The 13,876-nt window shown below is 40.0% G+C and overlaps 1 protein-coding gene across 4 annotated transcripts in view; it reads right to left on the reverse strand.

The window, feature by feature from the left end:
* The window catches only part of DGKB (diacylglycerol kinase beta), an 808,737-nt gene that overhangs the window by 708,362 nt on the left and 86,499 nt on the right, over positions 1-13,876 (reverse strand). The gene's annotated exons all lie outside the window — the stretch shown is intronic.

The following is a 13,876-nucleotide window of genomic DNA, read 5'->3' on the forward strand; positions in this document are numbered from 1 at the left end:
TAACCACTATATCATATGACTTAGAGTTTTTTAAAAAGTACATGAACATTAGGTTAAGTCATTAAATGAAAAGTGAAATGAATGGTATATCCAATAAATGCAATAACTTCTGAAAAGACAGAGATTAGGATAGGTTGAAATATTCAGAAAGAAAAGCCTCCTCCCCCACCCCATATGTTTGGGGATCCCGTGGGTAAGAGAAAAAGCTAGAAAAAGAAGAAAGAGAAGGTGGGAAGAAGAGAAGGAAAAGTTACCCATTTTTTTCAACCTTTCAGTACACTGCCTCATGCCACTTCATTGAACAAAGACCTAGAAGTCTTTAATCATCATTCATCTAATGATGCCCTGTGCCTTAAACCATGCTTGATCACCTTCTATATAAACAACAGAGGTTCTAAATCAATTTAAAAAATTAAAAAAAAAAACAACAAAAAACTTTTAAACTGTTTAAATAACCTCTTTTTTTAAACATCATCCAGAAAATCCTACCCTTTTAGTATAAAAATATGCAGACAATCTTGTATTATACAACATTGGTATATAGTAGTACCTCATTGTTTTCCAAATTGCTTAGACCATACTCTGTTTCAAGATAGAGTTGACTATCTCTATAATCTAGTTCTGTTAAGTGCTAAAATCTTAAAACAAACAAACCCAAAACCCAAAAAACTTGGCACTGGCATTTTGCAGTGCCTGGTGCTATAACACAAGGAGAAATGCCCTTGTATTGAGCATTTTAAAACATTTTTAAAAACTTTTAACTGCAAATATAAGCAGGAAATAGTGTTTATTATTTATGGTTTCCCATTAGCTAAAGTCATGTATTAAATTAGCTTGCTCAAAAAAAATAATCTTGTTGAAAAATTCAAAGTATTTCAATTCAAAGATAAATACAAAAAAGAAGCAAAATACTCTTAATGAACTTAGAATTGATCATTGGGTGGACAGTTGGAAAATGTCTAATGTGAGCAGACTATGTATGAAATGCTTTGGGGGAGACAGGCCTTGATATGCTTTTTTTTTTTTTTAATCGGGTTTAAGCCCAGAAACTCTAACAAAGTTAAGCTAAAACTATCAAAAAGATTTATCTCAGAACTAGAACTCTGACATGTATAGAACAAAGTATGGCTCTGTTGTTAAATCAGAACTGGAAAATCGTAGTGAGTCCACTGAATACTTTTTGACCAAAATTTCATAGTTCTAATCTCAGACTAAGCTTTTTAGAAACACTTCATATATCTGCAATAAATACGCTAAGTTCTCTATATGCTCTGTGAACATCTTCAACCAGATTCCAAAAGGGTTTCCTACAGACACGTTATTACTTGGAGATTAAAAAAGAAGAAGAAAAATAAAGGTCTATTTATATTCTTCACATCTAAGTCAATATCGTACCCATGACTAGGAGGGGAATCTTGAAATCAGAAAAGCTTATCTTGTACCAAAAGTTTATTTTTGTTTATTTTTGAGTATCCTATCATGTCCTGTTCTATATATACAGACTAGAGCAAGTTTTTCTATCTTAAGTTTCATTAACTCAGTAGTTTCATATTTATTCAGTGCCCATTGTGTGTTAAATGCTATGTTTAAAGTTGGATATACACTAAGTGGATATACACTTGTGAGTTCCAAAATTATAGAATAATAATAGCACAAATTCAAAAATGCAGCAACCTAATAGAGTAACAGAATTGTATTTTAATTTTTGTTTTATTTTGATTGAACAGAAAGGAGTCAAGAATTCAATCTCAGATCTGTTAGATGTGAAATGTCAAGGAGACATCCCACTGAAGATGTCAACTAGACAGCTGCACATTTAGAGCTGAAGTTGAGAGGAGAGGATTGGGTTAGAAACATACATCTGGAAGTTGTCCTACACACTTCATTTAAAGGAAATGAAAGTTGAGTTTTAGAAGGTAAGTGAATAGGAATAAAATACATGCTTCTTTGGTGTAGTGATTATTTAAGCTGGCTGTTTTTAAGAAACAGTCAACACAAAGTAAAGCTCTGAAAACTAAGTACAAGTTACATTTTTGTAACAACAACAACAACAAAAATACATTCAGTAATCGCGCGGGTCCCAGACTCTAGAGCACAGGTTCAGTAGTTACATGGGCTTAGTAGCTCTAAGGCAAGTGGGATCTTCCCAGACAAGGAATCAAACCCACATCCCCTGCACTTGTAGGCAGATTCTTAATCACCAAACCACAAGGGAAGTCCAAGGTAAGAATGCTTATGATGTCAGTTTCACAAATTTCTGCCAATAGGGTCTGAGGAAGTGGGAATCCTTTCATTTTTCTAAATTTAGCTTAGCAGGAGAAAATACTTATGAAATTATTTATGTGAGTATAGCTAAAACCAGAGGAAAAGCAGCAGGGCACAACTTTTGAAAGAATGACATAGCCAGAGAACACAGCATAAACTGATTAGAATAAAATGGGTCCAAGATGGCACACAAGGCAACATCCCCTGGCCCTTGATCCTCAATCAGCAAGCTAAATGACACACCCAGAGGCACCCTGACAATTCCAAAGCACTGTCAATTGACCAAAAAGTGGGCAGTGGCCCAATTCCTCCACCCCTTCCCCAAAATAGTTGGAATAATTCTCCCATTCATTAGCCTATGAAATACCCAACCCATAAAAACTAACCACACCACATTTTGGAGCAACCACACTAACCTCTGCAATGGCCCACACTCTGTCTATGGATTGTGTTTCCCTCTGAATAAATCTACTTCTTTGTATCAGTTTGTCTCTCACTGATTTCTTTCTGCAATGAGACATCAAGAACCTGAGCTTCATTAGGTCCTGAAACCAGGTCTGTGATCTCAGTTAGAAGACTGTGGATTTTGGCCAGGTTCGAGTCTTGGCCGCGTGGGTTCCAAACTAGGTTTTGGCTGTGTTTGAGTTCTGCCCTCATGGATTCAAGTCCCTATCTGAGGTAAAGGGTTTCAAAGCAACTTTGGTAATAATTTCTTTTAAGTACTCTTGTTTTATGATTCAGAGATAGTTATTGTTTTGTTCTGTGTGTCATTGGTATAAGGAGGAAAATCAGTCTGATGAGGTTTTTCCTTTCATCTTGTTCTATGTCCTAATAGACTGACTTTGTCACCAGTGAGAATATTCCCTCTGGTCTCCACTAATCGGAGGATGTATGTAACAGGATGCATTTGGTGGACAGCTGAACAGGCTACTGATCCAATAAGCAGCATGCTCTTTGTTCAACCATGACAGCTCTAGGAGTTTGTCAAAAATGGGTTCCAATTCATACAGGGTCTTTGTCATCACAACCTTCATTCTTTCATTAGTCCTAGGAAAGTCTCATTCAGCTAGCGCCTGTACAGTGTCAAAGATTAGTGGGTCTATTGCTGGAAGCATCTCACATTCTTGGAACCTGGAATGTTCTGTGACAAGGAAAGTTCTTGCTTTCCTAGGCTAACTTTGGGAGTGAACTTTCTGAATCTTCTTGTGTTTTGCCTCATACCTTTAGTCAAGCCACAGAATGGCCTATTAGTTTAAATTACTACTGAGATTAATAGGCCCTACTCATCAATAGACAGATAATGGATCTTTTGCTCTCATCCTGAACAACTGTATTATTGATACCTAAGGGAAAAGGACACAAAGAAGTATAACACCTGGCCATAGGAGATCCTTAATAGAATGAAAGAACAGAAATTGGACTTAGAACAAAAATTAAGGTCTACATCCAATGTAAATTCTCTTCACAAAATCTCTCCCCATCCGCCTGTTTTAGCTTCCCTTATCTTATAAGATTAAAGGTCACTCTAACCTGATCTCCAGGGCCTTGGTATACAGGTTAGTCATGTAAATACTGAAAGCCAGGAGGTGAATTTAGCAGAAGAACCTAGAACAGGCAGGGGGGCTCAGTTTGCTGTCTCTCAACACTCCTCCTGAAATGGAGCAGGACTCTGTGGGACTCGCCCAGGTACAAATTATTTCCATGTCCCCCTGTCTCTTTTTTGTAGGAAATAAGCTTGACTTTCCCTGAGTTCCAAAGGGCAGATTCAAACAGCTGCTAATCAGGGAAGGCTCACAGTTCCACTGAGTTAGACAAAGCTGTGGTCCCTCGGATCAGATTGGTTACTTTTCTACGATTGTGGTTTTCAGTCTGTCTGCCCTCTGATGGAGACGGATAAGAGGCTTATGGAAGCTTCTTCATGGGAGAGACTGACTGAGGGGGAAACTGGGTCTTTTTCTGATGGCACGGCCATGCTCAGTAAACTTTTAATCCAATTTTCTGTTGATGTGTGGAGCTGTGTTCCCTCCCTGTTAGTTACCTGAGGCCAAGGGGAGGTTCCTGGACACTCACGGGCAAGTCTGGGTCAGTCTCTTGTGGGGTCACTGCTCCTTTCTCCTGGGACCTGGTGCACACAAGGTTCTGTTTGCGCCCTCCAAGAGTCTGTTTCTCCAGTCCTGTGTAAGTTCTGGTGTGGTTAATGGTGACTCCTCTAAGAGGGCTTATGCCATACCCAAGTCTGCTGCACCCGGCCCGTGTCTGCTGCCCCCAGAGCCCCTGCCCCTGCGGCAGTCCACTGCTGACCCGCACCTCCTCAGGAGACACTCAAACACAGCTCTGTCTCGGCCTCTGTGGGGTCTCTCGGTCCTAGTGCATACAAGGTTTGTTTGAGCCCTCTAAGCATCTCTGGCAGGTATGGGGTTTGATTTTAAATGCCATTTTGCACCTTCTACTGTCTTTCTGGGGCTTTTTCTTTGCCCTTGGTTGTGGGATATCTCCTCAAAGTTGCTCCAGCATCCCACAGCCACCGCTTCAGCATCTACCGTCTTCCTGGGGTTTCTCTGCCCTTGGAAGTGGGGTATCTCCTCACAGCTGCTACAGCGCCACACAGCCACCACTCCAGTGGCTTTTTGTTGGATCATTGAAAAAGCAAGAGAGTTCGAGAAAAATGTCTACTTCTGCTTTATTGACTCTGCCAAAGCCTTTGACTGTGTGGATCACAAAAAAACTGTGGAAAATTCTTCAATAGATGGGAATACCAGACCACCTGACCTGCCTCTTGAGAAATCTGTATGCAGGTCAGGAACTGGACATGGAACAACAGACTGGTTCCAAATAGGGAAAGGAGTACGTCAAGGCTGTATATTGTCACCCTGCTTATTTAACTTCTATGCAGAGTACATCATGAGAAACGCTGGGCTGGAAGAAGCACAAACTGACATCAAGATTGCCAGGTGAAATATCAACAACCTCAGATAAGCAGATGATAACACCCTTATGGCAGAAAGTGAAGAGGAACTAAATAGCCTCTTGATGAAAGTGAAAGAGGAGAGTGAAAAAGTTGGCTTAAAACTCAACATTCAGAAAACTAAGATCATGGCATCCGGTCCCATCATTTCATGGCAAATAGATGGGGAAACAGTGAGAGATTTTATTTTGGGGGGGCTCCAAAATCACTGCACATGGTGACTGCAGCCATGAAATTAAAAGATGCTTGCTCCTTCAAAGAAAAGTTATGACCAACCTAGACAGCATATTAAAAGCAAAGACTACTTTGCCAACAAAGGTCCGTCTGGTCAAGGCTATGGTTTTTCCAGTGGTCATGTCTGGATGTGAGAGTTGGACTGTGAAGAAAGCTGAGCACTGAAAAATTGATGCTTTTGAACTGTGGTGTTGGAGAAAACTCTTGAAAGTCCCTTGGACTGCAAGGAGATCCAACCAGTCCATCCTAAAGGAGATCAGTCCTAGGTGTTCATTGGAAGGACTGATGCTGAAGGTGAAACTCCAATGCTACCAGATGAGAACTGACTCATTTGAAAAGACCCTGGTGCTTGGAAAGATAGAAAGACAGGAGGAGAAGGGGACCACAGAGGATGAGATGGCTGAATGGCATTACCGACTCAATGGACATGAGTTTGAGTAAACTCTGGGAGTTGGTGATGGACAGGGAAGCCTGTTGTGCTGCGGTCCATGGGATTGCAAAGAGTCGGACACGACTGAGCAACTGAACTGACTGAATCAGGGAAGGAAGGGGATGGAGAGAAATGGAGGATCAGTCAAGAAACAACAGTTCAGCCTTGGAGCAGGGTCCTGTTTCTTCCTCAAGGAATGTACACAATATACAGAACAATACCTTTGATTTCTTCAATAGGAACTAAGGCGCCCATTTGGGTGGAGGATGGTAACTTTAAGTTGAACACAAGATTCCTGGAGCAACAAACATCCTGTTCTCAAAACCAACCATTCAGATGAAAGTGGTAGATTACAAGCATTCTGACCCCTTCCCCAAATGATTCTCCCTTTAAATGTTTTCATTGTGAAGCAGAAGCCTCAGAGTTGGTTTTGGACATGAATATGCCTTCTCCCCAGGCTGCTGGCCTTCTCAATAAAGCCACCTTTCCTTTCAACTAACACTTACCTCTAGAGTATTGGCTTGCAAGTTACAAGCAGCCAAACCTGAGTTCAGTAACACTGCTACTTCCCAGGCCTCTGTAATCAGGCTCTGCCAACTTTAGACATGTTTTGTTTTATGGTTGCATAGTAATAGATAGTTTGTTTTTGTTTTTCATTTTTATTAGTTGGAGGCTAATTACTTTACAATATACAATGTCGAAGAGGATGTTATATACATCCTCTGCAGATGTATCCTGGATCCTCAGTGCAAAGACTTCAGGCCCTGTGGACAGCAGCAGATTTTAAAAAAACTACTGAAATCAGTGGGTATAAGGAGTTGTTTCATTTTGTAGATCAGTGTCATCAGCTTCCTAAGGAAACTACTGAAATGTTGTTGATCCTTGAACAGTGCAGGATTTAGGGATGCCAACCCCTCACACAGAAGAAAAAAAAAAAACAAAACACACATGCAAAATTCTATCAAAATTATTTAGATAAAAAGTAGCATATAATTTAAAAATTTTAAAAACTGGTTTAGTTATGTATATTGTATTGTTCTATGTAGAAAGCACATCAGTTACTGTTAAATAACTAAAAATCACAAGCAGTTATGAAAATAAAACCAATAGAAGTTAAAAAAAAAAAAGAATTGGTTAAATCAACCACTGATGGAGTCAAAGTAAAGGCTCAAAGTTATGGTTACTCCATAGTCATGTATGATGTGACAGTTAGACCATAAAGAAGGCTGAGTGCTGAAGAATTGATGCTTTTCAACTGTGGTGTTGGAGAAGACTCTTGAGCGTCCCTTGGTTTACAAGGAGATCAAACCAATTAATCCTAAAGCAAATCAATCCTGAATATTCAGTGGAAGGACTGATGCGGAAGCTCCAACACTTGAGTCACCTGAGGCAAAGAGTCAACTCATTGGAAAAGACCCTGATGCTGGGAAAGATTGAAGGCAAAAAGAGGAGGGAGAAGCAAAGAATAAGATGGTTAGATAGCATTACCGACTCAGTGGACATGGATTTGAGCAAACTGTGGGAGACAGTGAAGGACAGAGAAGCCTGGTGTTCATGGAGTTGCAAAGAGTTGGACAGGACTAAATGACTGAACAACAACAACAACAATAAAATAGATGGACTTAAAGCAAAGGTTTTGATACAACACAATCAAAGGTTCGTGCGACAAAAGGAACCTTCTATTGGTTGCCCAAAATTAAAGGTCCCAAACTAGTCCACTCTAGTTACCCTAGCTTGAGGAAATTTAAAAACTGGAAGGTAGAAATTACAATGAAATATCTGACCAGCAACCATTTGGGTTAGTACTTAGGCAGGTTAGTCAACTTAAATGGTGACAAAAGAGCCAATGTCCCTTGGCTCAATTCCTCACTGAGTACCCACAGCGTTTTACCCAAGAGTCAGCAAAACCATCATGAGGTGAAGGAAAGAAAGTTTCCAGGAGTATACAGGAGATTCATGCACTGTGGCCCAAAAGCCACTGATGAAGCCCTGGTGTGGGCAATGGTTAGTCTGAAAGACTACGGGAATGTCAGGGATTATAGGATTCTAAAGAGTATAACATTTAAATAGGCTTTATGTAAAGAACTTATGTCAGTTTTACCTGAATATTTTATGGGAAAAGATATTATGTCTGGCCAGGAGCACTTCTCCTATTCACTATGTAAAAACAAAACCTGTTGATGAAGTTTTAACTATATTCTTATAGTTAGGATGTAAGAATTGATGGAATTAACTACAAAGTTTATAGTGTGAACTAACAATCATATAGTATGGCAAGACATTAAAAATTTTAACTTGAAAAAAATGTTCTCTGCCCTCCTCTCTCCCCATTACTGCATTATACATCGACCAAACTTTCCCGTGTACAACCTGCTCAACTAGGAAGTGCAATGTTCCCCTAACACCAATCAGACAACTCCTTAAAAGATACCATTTCCTCTTGATCTTGTAAGGGGTTATGATGACCTCCCACTTAGTACCTGCAGGTCTGCATTGTGTAAACTGCCAATTATACATCATTTAATGCAGAGCTTTCTGTTTCAAAAACATATAACTGTGCTTTGATTTCTAACTGGTGGATTCTAACTATGCTGACTTCTGACTATGCTGGGTTATAATCCACAATTTGGATCTAAGAAAATTTCCCACTTTTTTCTTATACCAACTGATTAATTCTTCACGCAGAGTAGGAAAAATGGTATACGTTAACAAGCTTTATGTAGAGTGATTGTGTCTCTTCTACTTGTATTTTGAGCATGAACACTATAGCTCAATGGTGAATGTATACTTTATCCAATACTGTAAAAACAGAACACATATAGGGCTAAGCAGTATTATTTGTACATGTTAAAGGGACCAGCAAAACTGCCAGAAACCACACAGTGTGGCACAGAAGCTAGAGGCTGATATTTAAGGCTTGATAGAAGCCACATTAGAGGTTTTCCCCTTAAAGTGAATTGGTCTAAGATTGAATCATGCACTTAGAAAAAGAATATCCAAGTGCCTTTGTTAGAAAGCTTTATCCAGAGTTTACAAAGGTATAAATCTTTTGGTTTCCATCTTAGCTGGAAATCTTCTACATGATATAATAAAGGAAATAGAAGATAATTTAGTTGATGACTGAGTCAGTGCTTGATATTCAATATACAATCAAATTCTTTGAGAATTTGGAAGTAACCATTCCCTCGAAGACTGTTGAGAGTCACTTGGACAGCAAAGAGATCAAACCAGTCAATACTAAGGAAATTAACTCTGAATATTCACTGGAAGGACTGATGCTGAAGCTGATGCTACAATATTTTGGCCACCTGATGCAAAGAGCTGACTAACTGGAAAAGACCCTGATGGGAAAGACTGAGGCAGGGGGAGAAGGGGACGGCAGCGGATGAGATGGTTGCTTGGCATAAGCCACTCAATGGACATGAGTCTGAACAAACTCCAGGAGATAGTGAAGGACAGGGAAGCTTGGTGTGCTGCAGTCCATGAGGTTGCAAAGAGTAGGACATGATTTAGTGATTGAACCACATCCCATCAGAAAATCTTCACAAGGCCAATGGTGTGGTTCCACAGCCAAGTCTAAACCCTATCAAGACCTAAACCCCTATTCATCCCCAAAGGCCTATAAGTACTGGGAGATTACAAACAGAATTGTTCTCCACCTAAGAAGAGAAAAAAAATTAAATACTAAGTACCCTAGACCTGTGATAATAAGCAAATGTGCCCTGAAACTCCATCATGGAAGAAAACAAAAGCCAAAACCAAAAATTTGGATACTTTCTCTGTGCTTTTGTGATTTGGATTCTCTACCACTCCTGTTTTCTAGGACCTAAGAGCCATTCTTTGAAATGCAAATTTTTAGAGAGATGTTTCTAATCAACAAGAAGAAAAAAATCAGAAGAAGGATGGTATTTGGAAATTGGGCAAGAGAAAAATCCTCTCCACAAATATTAAAACTATATAAATTCTCTGTGTCTGATTTTAGGCTTATTTGTGTCTACACATGTAGAGTAGACATGATATATCTCTACTATTGGATGATATTGCCAACATTAATTAGTAAAAGAGGGCTATTTAGTCAGGTGGAAGGCAAGCATATAAGAATTGCAAGTATATAAGGCAGGCAATCCTCATATAAGAATTCAGTTCAGTTCAGTCACTCAGTCATGTCTGACTCCTTGCGACCCCATGGACTGCAGCACGCCAGGCTTCCCTGTCCATCACCAACTCCTGGAATTGCTCAAACTCATGTCTTTCAAGTCAGTGATGCCATCCAACCATCTCATCCTCTGTCTTCCTCTTCTCCTCCTGCCTTCAGTTCAGTTCAGTTCAGTCGCTCAGTCGTGTCCGACTCTTTGCGACCCCACAGACCGCAGCACGCCAGGCCTCCCTGTCCATCACCAACTCCCGGAGTTTACCCAAACTCATGTCCATCGAGTCGGTGATGCCATCTAACCATCTCATCCTCTGTCGTCCCCTTCTTCTCCTGCCCTCAATCCATCCCAGCATCAGGGTCTTTTCAAATGAGTCAGCTCTTTGCAGTAGGTGGCCAAAGTATTGGAGTTTCAGCTTCAGCATCAGTCCTTCCAATGAATATTCAGGACTGATTTATTTAGGATGGACTGATTGGATCTCCTTGCAGTCCATGGGACTCTCTAGAGTCGTCTCCAACACCACAGTTCAAAAGCATCAATTCTTCGGCACTCTCTTTATAGTCCAACTCTCACATCCATACATGACTACTAGAAAAACCATAAGCTTTGACTAGATGGACCTTTGTTGGCAAAGTAATGTCTCTACTTTTTAATATGCTAATTTGGTCATAGCTTTCCTTCCAAGGAACAAGTGTCTTTTAATTTCACGGCTGCAGTCACCATCTGCAGTGATTCTGGAGCCCAAAAAGATAGTCTCTCACTGTTTCCATTGTTTCCCCATCTATTTGCATGAAGTGGTGGGACTGGATGCCCTGATCTTAGTTTTGAATGTTGAGTTTTAGGCCAACTTTTTCATTCTCCTCTTTCACTTTCATCAAGAGGTTCTTTAGTTCTTCTTCACTTTCTGCCATAAGTGGTGTTGGGGTATACTAAAATTCTCGGAAGTACAGAAACTAACCCAATTTTTTTCAAGTTCATATGATCTGGAGTAATCTTCCATAAATAAAAGCTAGTTGAAGTTTGTTGGCTTAATTAAAATGAAGTATATCTTCAGAGCTACAAGGACTTCCCAGGTGGCTCACTGCTAAAGAATCTGCCTGCCAGTGCAGAAGTCATGGGTTCCATTGTTGACTCAGAAGATCCCCTCGGGGAGGAAATGGCAACCCACTCTAGTATTCTTGCCCGGATAATCCCACAGACAGAGAAGCCTGGTGGGCTAAAGCCCACGGGGTTGCAAAGAGTCAGACATGACTGAGCACAGCACACTTCAGAGTTATAAGTACTCCAAATAATGCAGACATACAACTTTAATTCTGCCTGAGTTTACTAGTCAAATAAATTCATATTATATCTTTTACAAAATTTGGCAGCAAGAAAATTAGCTTGAGATGATGGCTGAGTTTGTCCAATGTCTCATGGGTTTTCATGAATAATCCAAACAAAATCGTTAGAAGCAAGTGACTTACTGTAGATAGATATAAGTAGGATAAGAGTTTCTAGGTAAACCTTTTGCAATAATTATGTTTTAGGGTGTGTGTGTGTGTGTGTGTGTGTGTGTGTGTGCGCTCAGTCACTCAGTCATGTCTGACTCTTTGCTACCCCATGGACTGCAACCTGCCAGGCTCCTCTCTCCATAAAATTTTCCAGGCAAGAATACTGCAGTGGGTTGCCATTTCCTCTTCCAGTGGATTTTTTGGACACAGAAACTGAACCCATGTCACTTGCATCTCCTGCATTGGCAGGCAGATTCTTTATCACTGAACCATCTGGGAAGCCCATGTTTTAGGGTAAAAGTGCAAAAGCATTAGTCTCTCAGTCGTGTCTGACTCTTTGTCACCCCATGAACTGTAGCCCACCATGCCCCTCTGTCCGTGGAATTCTCTGAGCAAGAATACTGGAGTGGGTAGCCATTCCCTTCTCCAGGGAATCTTCTCAGCTGAGGGACAGAACCCAAGACTCCTGCATTGTAGGCAGATTCTTTTCTGAGCCACCAGGGAAGCCCCCATGTTTTAAGGTATATGTACTTAAAAATAGCTTCATAATCTTTTTGATAAGTTGAAAGTTCAGTCTTGCTAACTTAAATGTTGGAAATTTACTGAATTCGCAACAAACAAGTTAAAATTTTAATAATATGTATACATCCTATATAGGCTTCCTATGTGGCATAAAGGTAAAAATTTGCCCGCCAATTCAGAAGATGAAAGAGACACAGGTTTGATACCTGGGTCTAGACTATCTCCTGGAGGAAGAAATGGCAACTCACTTCAGTATTCTTACCTGGAAAATTCCAGGGACAGAGGAAACGTGGGCTACAGTCCATGGGGTTGCAAAGAGTTGGACACGACTGAATGACTGGGCACAGCATATATCCTGTATATGTCAGAGACACCCAGAAAAACTCAAAATATCCATTGTGAGTGTCCAAAATGGCCATAGCCACCACCTTAAATACCATTTCAAGCAAAAGACAAAAGAAAGATGCTGATGTAGAAAAGATCATTTAGGGGAGGTGATAGGGAAATTAAGTGGAAATAGTCTTGTTCAGGCTTTAGAGACAAGAAAGCAAAGCAGGCCTCTGACCTTTCTTCTGACCGGCCTGGACACTGTGCTGACTAGGTATCTGCCGGTAGGTGCACGGACTGTTACCCGTAAGATGAGCAGCAATATAGATAAAATAGGGAGCAAGTCTTGGAATTCTTGAGTCCCTGGAGGAGGTCTAGCCAACCGTGTGTAGGGCTTAACAAAAGCCTATAACTCATAAGATAAAGCAAATAACATTATAAGAAAGATTAATGTGACATTAGACCTGCAGTTTGCTCGCAAACTGATGACTATATCAGTTTTTGGTCTGGGACTATAAGTGGGAACCCTCAAAACTGTAATTTTGAAGTCTCACCTGTCAGGTATACACACCACCTGGGTGAAAGTGTTAGTCACTCAGTTGTGTCCAACTCTTTGTGACCCCATGGACTGCAGCCCACCAGGCTCCTCTGTCCATGGAATACTTATGCCAAAGAGGTATGTTTGAGGATGGCAAATTCTGTTCCCCTTCATAGAGAAGGAATAATGAGGGACTACGTAAAGGGACAAGGGAGCTTATGAAAGGAGAAACATAAACTACTAGATGACAGATGCAACTATTAGAGCGTTGTACAATTGTTCTTGCAAGCACAAAATCACAAATTTAACACTTTGAAGTTCTGATTATGATGGCTTATTTATAGATTTTTCTTTCATCTCAGAAATCATGTATATCTAAAACTATAATATTTTTCTACTCAATATTTTAAGTATAGTTGAATGATGTAATCTATTCTCAGCTAAATTCACCAAAGATTCAAACTAATTTATATATTTTTTGTATACATATTTTATGGTGAAACATGAAAAATTTAAACATAAAAAAACTTTTCTCTCCCCTTTATCCTCCATTCTCCCTCTAATTGTGCGTTGTATATCTACATTATGCATTGAACAAACCTCCCCATTGGCAGAAATACCTGCTCCACCATAAAGTACAATGTTCTCCTGGCATCAACAAGACAACTCCTTAAAAGATACATTCCTTCTTGATCTTGTAAGGGGTCAGGATGACCCAACACTTTGTACTTGCAGATCTACCTTGTGTAAACTCAATAATACATCATTGAATGCAGAGCCCTCTGTTTCAAAAAACTGAGATAACTGTGCTTTGACTTCTAAAGGGTAGAACAGTTCTCAGAGCTTTCTGAGGTGCTGCTCCCAGGTTGTATCCTCAGGTTAGCTCAGACAAAATTTTCCATTTCTTTCTTAGATCAACTGATTTCTTTTTTCATGGACAATTGTGAACAA

This window comes from Cervus canadensis, chromosome 3, assembly GCF_019320065.1.
Source record: "Cervus canadensis isolate Bull #8, Minnesota chromosome 3, ASM1932006v1, whole genome shotgun sequence".
Taxonomy (NCBI): Eukaryota; Metazoa; Chordata; class Mammalia; order Artiodactyla; family Cervidae; genus Cervus; species Cervus canadensis.